At 39.7% G+C, this 7,294-nt stretch overlaps 1 long non-coding RNA gene across 2 annotated transcripts; it reads left to right on the plus strand.

The window, feature by feature from the left end:
* On the plus strand, nt 1–7,055 carry LOC105498878 (uncharacterized). 2 transcript variants are annotated; one of them, XR_011612312.1, is made up of 3 exons: nt 1–137; nt 1,233–1,422; nt 6,806–7,055. It is a non-coding gene; the product is annotated as an uncharacterized lncRNA (long non-coding RNA). The 2 variants fall into 2 exon arrangements; XR_011612311.1 differs by lacking the exon at nt 1–137 and adding an exon at nt 144–281.
* Nucleotides 7,056–7,294: the final 239 nt, after the last annotated feature.

The raw sequence follows: 7,294 nt of genomic DNA on the forward strand, positions 1-7,294 counted from the left end.
TGAAGACCTCTAGGATTCTGGAGTCAGTGAAGACCTCTAGAATTCTGGAGTAAATCTATTATTCTGTTTTTGAGAAAGTGCTTCTGATTTGCTACTGGGCCTCCATAGAGACTGAATACTTAACCATGGAACATAAGGTAACCATGTAACCTGACCTTTCCATCATGAATTGATGTTGTCTGATCTACCTAGTCATAAGACTTAGTGTACAGAGCAGCATTCTATTATTGAATGGAAATGGCATATAAGAAACCAAACTCAGGTAGTTCTGGAAAGTACAAGTAAGTGACATGAACAGATGGCTCAGACTCCTTCTATCTCAACTGCTAGGGACTCAAAATGCATTTTCTTCTGTTGCATTGTCTTCTGTCCCTTAACACATGTCTTTGGCTTCCCATAATGTTTCTTACAACCAGTTAACCAAGAAAGAAGAATTCGAGCCTGGGTTACTACCCACAGATTAATTTTTGCACCACACTAAAAGGTGATCATGGAGGACAGCTGATATGCTTTGAAAGTTTGTCCCCTCCAAATCTCATGTCAAAATGTGAATCCCAGTGTTGGAGATGGGTGGTAATTAGATTATTGGGGGGGATATCTCATGAATAGTTTAGCACCATTCCCTTGGTGATAAGTGAGTTCTTGCTCAGTTAGTTCACACTAAATCTGGTTGTTTAAAAGAGTCTAGGACCTCTCCCTTCTCTCTCTTGCTTCCACTCTCACCATATGATTTTCTGGCTTCCCATCATCTTCCACCATGATTATGAGCTTCCTGAGGCCCTCACCAGAGCAGATGCCAGCACCATGCTTCCTGAGCAGTCTACAGAATTGTGAGCTGGTTAAATTTCTTTAATCTATAAATGACCCAGCCTCAAGTAGTCCTTTATTGTGATTCAAGAGCAGACTAACACAACATTTTGAAAGGAAATTGTCCCCGTAGGCAGAACTTTGAGCAGTTATTTTGGTTATGAGAGGGGGAAAGAGATGGCTGGAAGTACAAATCTAAACTGATTCATGATAAGTAATGGTTTGCTTGAGTGGTCAGGCACTTGCAAGGAACAGGATTGGAGGATTGGCAATAAAGAAATCGAGGGAAAAGGTATGTGGACAGACTTCTTTGATCAGGCACAGAATGTGAAGATATATTTGTGTGCCATGTGAATGACCACCAAAGGGACATTCACTGAAGAGGAGGCTTCTAACCAAGTGAAAAAAAATGACTTGTTCTGTAGATGTCAGTCAGCCTCTTTCCCAGACCACTTCAGCGCTTGCCCAATGGCCCATAAACAAGTCGTCATGGTGGCCAGGTGGAGATTATGTATGGACTCAACAACACAAACTCTCCCTGCCAAGGGTCATCTGGCTGATACTACTACTGATGAGTGTTTAACTTGCCAACGGATGGAACAACATTGAGCCCTGGTAAGTCTCCATAGCCACCTGGTGTTAGGTTAATTACATTGAGCCTCTCTAATATGAAGGGGCAGAGCTTGGTCTCACTGAAATATACACATATTCTGGAATAGATTTTCTTTCCTCATCCATAATGTCAGCACTAGCATCCATAAACTCACAGAATACTTTATTCCCTATCAAGACCTCCCTTACAACATTGCATCTGATCAGCGAACTAATTTCACAGCAAAGAAAATGTGGCAGTGAGCACATACCCATGAAATTAACTGGTCTTGCCAATACTCCATCACCCAGAAGCAGTTCTTCTAATTGAAATGTGGGATGGCTTGTTGAAGACTCACTTATGATGCCAGTTTGAAAACAGCACCCCAAAAGGAAGGGGTACTGTTTTGCAGGACGCAGTAAATCAGACACTGTTATATGGTCCTGTCCCCTCCATAGCCAGAACACATGGATCTGGGTATGAAGAGGTGGAAATGGGAGTGACTCTGTCCACTGTCAGGCCAAATAAAACAATCATTCACAGATTGTCTGCTTACTGTCTAATTTTCAACGTTGCTGTGTTGGAGCTCTTAGTTCACAAGAAGGGAATGCTTCCATTAGGGGCCACAATAATGATTCCATTAAATTGGAAGATGAGACCGCCACTGTGCCATTTTGATCTCTTTATGCCACTGAATCAATAGGCAGAAAGGGGTGAATCTACTCACAAGAATGATTGATTCTGATCATTTTACAAAGCGGTGGTTATGAAGGGGAAAAGGGGTTACTCCTGCACAATAAAGACAAGGAGAACTAGGTCTGGAACCCAGGAGATTTTCTGGGGGCGTCTCTCCATACATTCATGCCCAGTCATGAAGTTCATGGAAAACAACAGCAACTAAAAGAGAGGGCAGGACAATTGAGGACTCAGGCCCTTTGGGAATAAAGGCCTGGGTCACTGCACAAGGTAAATATTGCAGAGAAGCTGCACTTCCTGCTGAGGAAAAGGAAAATATGCAATGGGAAGTTGAAGAAGGAAGCCATAGATATCAGTTACCACCTCAAGACCAATTATAGAAATGGAAATTGTGGTAGCTTTGGGTATTTTCTCTCTGCTTATTAAATGCATGTGTTTATTTATACATACTAATCGTTTTTTCATTCTCCTTCTATTTTTTAAATATTCAAGTTGCAGGAAGTTAACTTTGCATTTTAGTCTTTAGGTAGTAGAATATCCAGTGGAAACTAAATGAAATTGAGGAGTAATTAATATAACTGGCAGTGGATACAATGACTTTTGAGAATGAGTCTTCTCATTTGGGGTAAGGATGAGAACTTCACTTGTAAGAAGGATGGCTGTATTTTGTTAAGAAGTGTGAAGTTCTTTTGTTGTTGTACAGGAGTTCACATGTATATGGAGAGTACATATGAAAAATAAGTAGCCATAGAAGTGGATGGTGGCAATGACTAATTTATTACTTCTCAGCTCAAATTCACCCTCTGATATCTGCTGTGCAATAATGGCCTAGATTCTATAAGCATTTCTTTTTTACGGTGAACATGACATTAATTAAACTTCGTGAGCAGAGGATGCTGGAAGGATATTGCAGGAGGAAGGGGGCTTCTCTTTCTGATGCTGGTGTGCTATGTTTTGCTCTTTCTTGCTCTTGATATATGGTCTCAGCATGTGTGTGTGTTTGGGTGGGGGGATCCACTGGTGCTTGTCTCAGCCATCGACTCAGAGTATTCAGTCCCTTAGCAACCTCACAGCCCTGGCTAGGCCAAGTGAAAACCTCTGCTTGCCCTTCCTGACACGGACACTAGCATGTTCTAGGCGTTGTGCCCACAGTGGTGCCCTGATCCCTCTGCACATCTGCCCACCAGCATCAGCTTGCCTGTGCTCCAGAAGGTTGTTGTCAGCTGCCCAGGAACTATGGATCAGCTCTGGCCAAGGCAACCAATCAAAATTCCTCCCCCTCCAGCAGGCTGTGATCACCCCTTCTCTAACAAAGGTCCAAATCCCAGACTTGGGAAGAATCCCCGCTTCCAAGTTTAATCCTTATTTGAGTATTCTCCTTCAGCTCTAGGATCAAATAACTATATGATAAGTTACTCTCTTATCATGTTTTAGTAATTCTTTATGTTAAACTTCTGTATAAAAATTACCGTGTGGTTTCTGTCTCTTGATTGCACGTAACTGATACAGGGCTACTATGAAGAACACTGCTATGAACATTCATGTAAAAGTCTTTGTGTGGACATATGTTTTCATTTCTCTTCGGTAATTATCTAGAAGTGGAATTGGATGGGTCATATGTTAATGTGTGTTTATCTTTCTAAGAAGCAGCCAAATTGTTTTCCAGAGTGGCTCTCCTATTTTGCATTCCTACTAGCAGTGTATGAGCACTCTTGTTATTCTGCATCCTCTCCAACACTTCACATTGCCAGTATTTTCAGTTTTAGCCATTTTGGTATATAATGGCATTTCATTGTAGTTTCAAGTTGAATTTCCCTGATATTGAGTGTCTTTTAATGTACATATTATATATGTATACATTCTCTTCTGTCAAATATCTGTTTCAATATTTTTAATTGCGTTGTTAAACTTAATAATGACTTGTAAGAGTTCTTTGTATATTGGGTCAGGCCCTTGAAATGGACTCCCTGTGGCAAAAAGAGACCCAGAACATGTTAAAACCAGATTCTACAGCTTTGGCCAGGCAGGAGGTCAGTGACCCCTCAACACTCCCCTACCTTGCCAACTGGCACAAGATTTTCTTTCCCATAATTAAACAGAAACCAGTTCCTGAGAAACAATGTTGGGAAGATTTCCCCACCAACCTTGACAGACCGCTTGACATCGTAGCTGACCTCCCCTCTCTTATTATGGTCTTGCCATGACAACTGACCAGCCTTACAAAGCATTCCTTCCTGGTAGACAACCACCAGCCAGAGCCTGGTTCTGGCCAGTCCACAGAGGCTGTGCATGAGATGACTTTGTGTCCTGTCTTTCACCTCTTGACATAAACAGCCAAATTTTACTTCATTTTATTGTTAAATCTCTACCCCAAAGTGGAATGTATTTAACATACATGTTTACTCACTGAGCATGCATTTAGTTTCTCTCATAAATATTCATAGATTCTCCTATAACCCGCGAAATATCACTAACCCCAACAGGCATAAATCCCAGCCTCTTCCCTTCATCTTTGAAACATATGCTTCTGGTTTGGGCTAGGAGCTTGTTTCTCAATCTGCAGGTTATAACCTTTTATAGGATGTAAAGCTCTCCTTTTTCGTCCTCCACAAATTTCATGGTCTCAAAAATTATATATATATATATAATTTATATATTATATATATAATTTATATATTATATAATATATATATATATACACACACACACAAAAGTTTCTCCCCGTCTATGACTTATCTTTTCATTTTCTTTTGAAAAGTTGAAGTTTTCATTTTGATGAAGGTTAATTTGATGAAGGTTAATTTATTTTCTTTCATGGTTTATGCGTTTGTATTAAATCTAAAAAATATTTGCCTGACCTAAGGTCAAAAATATTTTATTTTTTGCTTTCTCCTAGAACAAAGACCTGCAACTACAGCCCTCAGTTTGGTAAACAAAGTTTTACTGGAACACCACCTATTTTTGTAAAGAAAGTTTTACTGGAACATAGCCGCACCCATTTGTTTGTGTATTATCTATGACTGTTTGGTGCTACAATGGCAGAGTTGAGTAGCTGCAATAGAGATCTTTCAGCCTGCAAAGCATACAATATTTACTATTTGTTTCCTTAAAGAAAAAAATTGTAACCCCTGTTCTAGAAGTACTATAGCTTTAGCTCTTACATTTAGAACTACCCTCCATTTACGGTCATTTTTTTGTATATGATGTGAAGTAAAATTTCAGATTTGCTTTTTCCTATATGAATACCTTTTTATTCTATACCTTTCCCCCATTGACTTGATATATACATCTGGATTCTCATTTCAGTTCTATTGGTCTGTGTGTCTATCCCTGTGCCAGTAACACACTGTCTTTATTATTGTAACTTTATGCTGACTCTTCATTTTAGATAATATTCATTTTTTTCAAAAGGGTTTTTGTTATTCTAGGTCTGTTGCCTTTCATTATGTTTTAGAATCAGCTTGGCAATTTCCACATTAAGCCTGTTTGGACTTTTACTGAGGACATATGAAGTCTATAGATCAATTTGGCACAAATTGACAACTTGACAGTGTTGACTCTTGTCTTAGTCCATTAATATGTCTATTAAAAAAAAACCTGCAACTGGGTAATTAAAAAAAAAAACAGAAATTTATTTCTCACAGATCTGGAGGCTGAATGTCCAGATCAAGGTGCCAGCATGCTTGGTGTCTGGTGAGGGTTGCTGTCCCTGCTTCCAATATAGTATTGAATGCTGTGTCCTCTGGAGGGGAAGGGACAGGAGGGCAAACCCCTGTGTCTTCACACGATGGAAAGACAGAAGAGAACAAACTACTCTCTGAAGTCCTTTGATGAGGTTTCTAATTCCACCCATGAGGCTCTGCCCTTATAACTTAATCACCTCCCCCTTTCACTTATTAATATGGTGAATTACACTGATTTTCAAATATTAAAACAATCTTGCATTCATGGGATAAACCTCACATGGTCATGATATGTTTTAGTTTTTCTCTATGGATGGATTCAAACTGCTAAAATTTTATTAGGGAATTTTTGGCAATAAACATGTATTTGTAATATCTTTCTTATAATGCCTCTGTTTAATTTTGGTATCAAAATAATGCTGGCATTGGAACTCAGAAAACACTACCCCAAATGAAGCCCTCAAAATAGCCTCAAAAGCAAAAGTTTTCTCTAACTCTGTCCTGACCTCCTATTTCTCAGTCCCATTCCCATTCTCCCCCAAGGCTAACTATAGAAACTAGAATCTCTCTTCCCCAAGGCAGGTCATGAAAACCAGAATGCCTTTTCCCCAAAGCCAGCCATGAAACATAAAAATATTGCTCTAACATTCCTTCTGCCTTTCTGTGTAAAAATTGGCCATAGAGAAATAATCTGACCTTGTTTGACTGTAGGTCATAAGACCCCCATTCCAGAGAGGTTCGTGCCCCACACCCCAAAGAAAAAAATACATACTGAGAGAAGCCAAGAGGAATTTAGACAGATAGGCCTCGCTGGGTTTTCCCACTCAGTCTATTAGCAGTAGATCATACCCTTTTAGTCCGATTCTATTTTACATGACTGTCCCTACTTTGTTAAACCTAAACACAAAAATGGACAATTTCCCCTGCATCTTTGGGCCTTCATTCTAAAGATTCATGTGTATGCACACTAAATAAATGTGTATGCCTTTTCTCTAATTAACCTGCCTTTTGTGAATTAATTTTTCAGAGAAACTTCGGAAGGAAAAAGGGAACTTTTCTCTTGACTCTGAAAGTCTAATGCTGTGAGCAGAATGATCAAAGCTCTGCTCTTCTGGAAGCCACAGTTAGGGGAATCCAGGACCTGAGCAGCTGGCAGAAGAGTAAGATTTTCTTACCAGCCAGACTCTGACCTCTCTCTCTGTACAATCTGGTCAAATGGATAGTAAAAATCAGCTTCCTCTGCAAAACTTTTCGTTAATGGAATAAAAGGATTTGTGTGTGACTAATCTTGGTGTATTGACTCTGGTGTACTTTTTGGTACTTTGGGTCATATTGTTTGATCCCTTTATGCCTCCAAATCATCTTTTTCCCTTTGTCTTTGTCTTTCTTTGTTGTTGTATCTTAAAGAGAGGTACCAGAGGGGTTTCCCTCTCATCTTGTCTTATTTCCTCAAGAGTTTCAATTGTGATCAAGTGGAGCACTCTCTCGGTCTCTGCCACCCAGTGGGGGAGGGGGC

The sequence above is a fragment of the Macaca nemestrina genome, chromosome 14 (genome assembly GCF_043159975.1).
Source record: "Macaca nemestrina isolate mMacNem1 chromosome 14, mMacNem.hap1, whole genome shotgun sequence".
NCBI classification, from domain to species: Eukaryota; Metazoa; Chordata; class Mammalia; order Primates; family Cercopithecidae; genus Macaca; species Macaca nemestrina.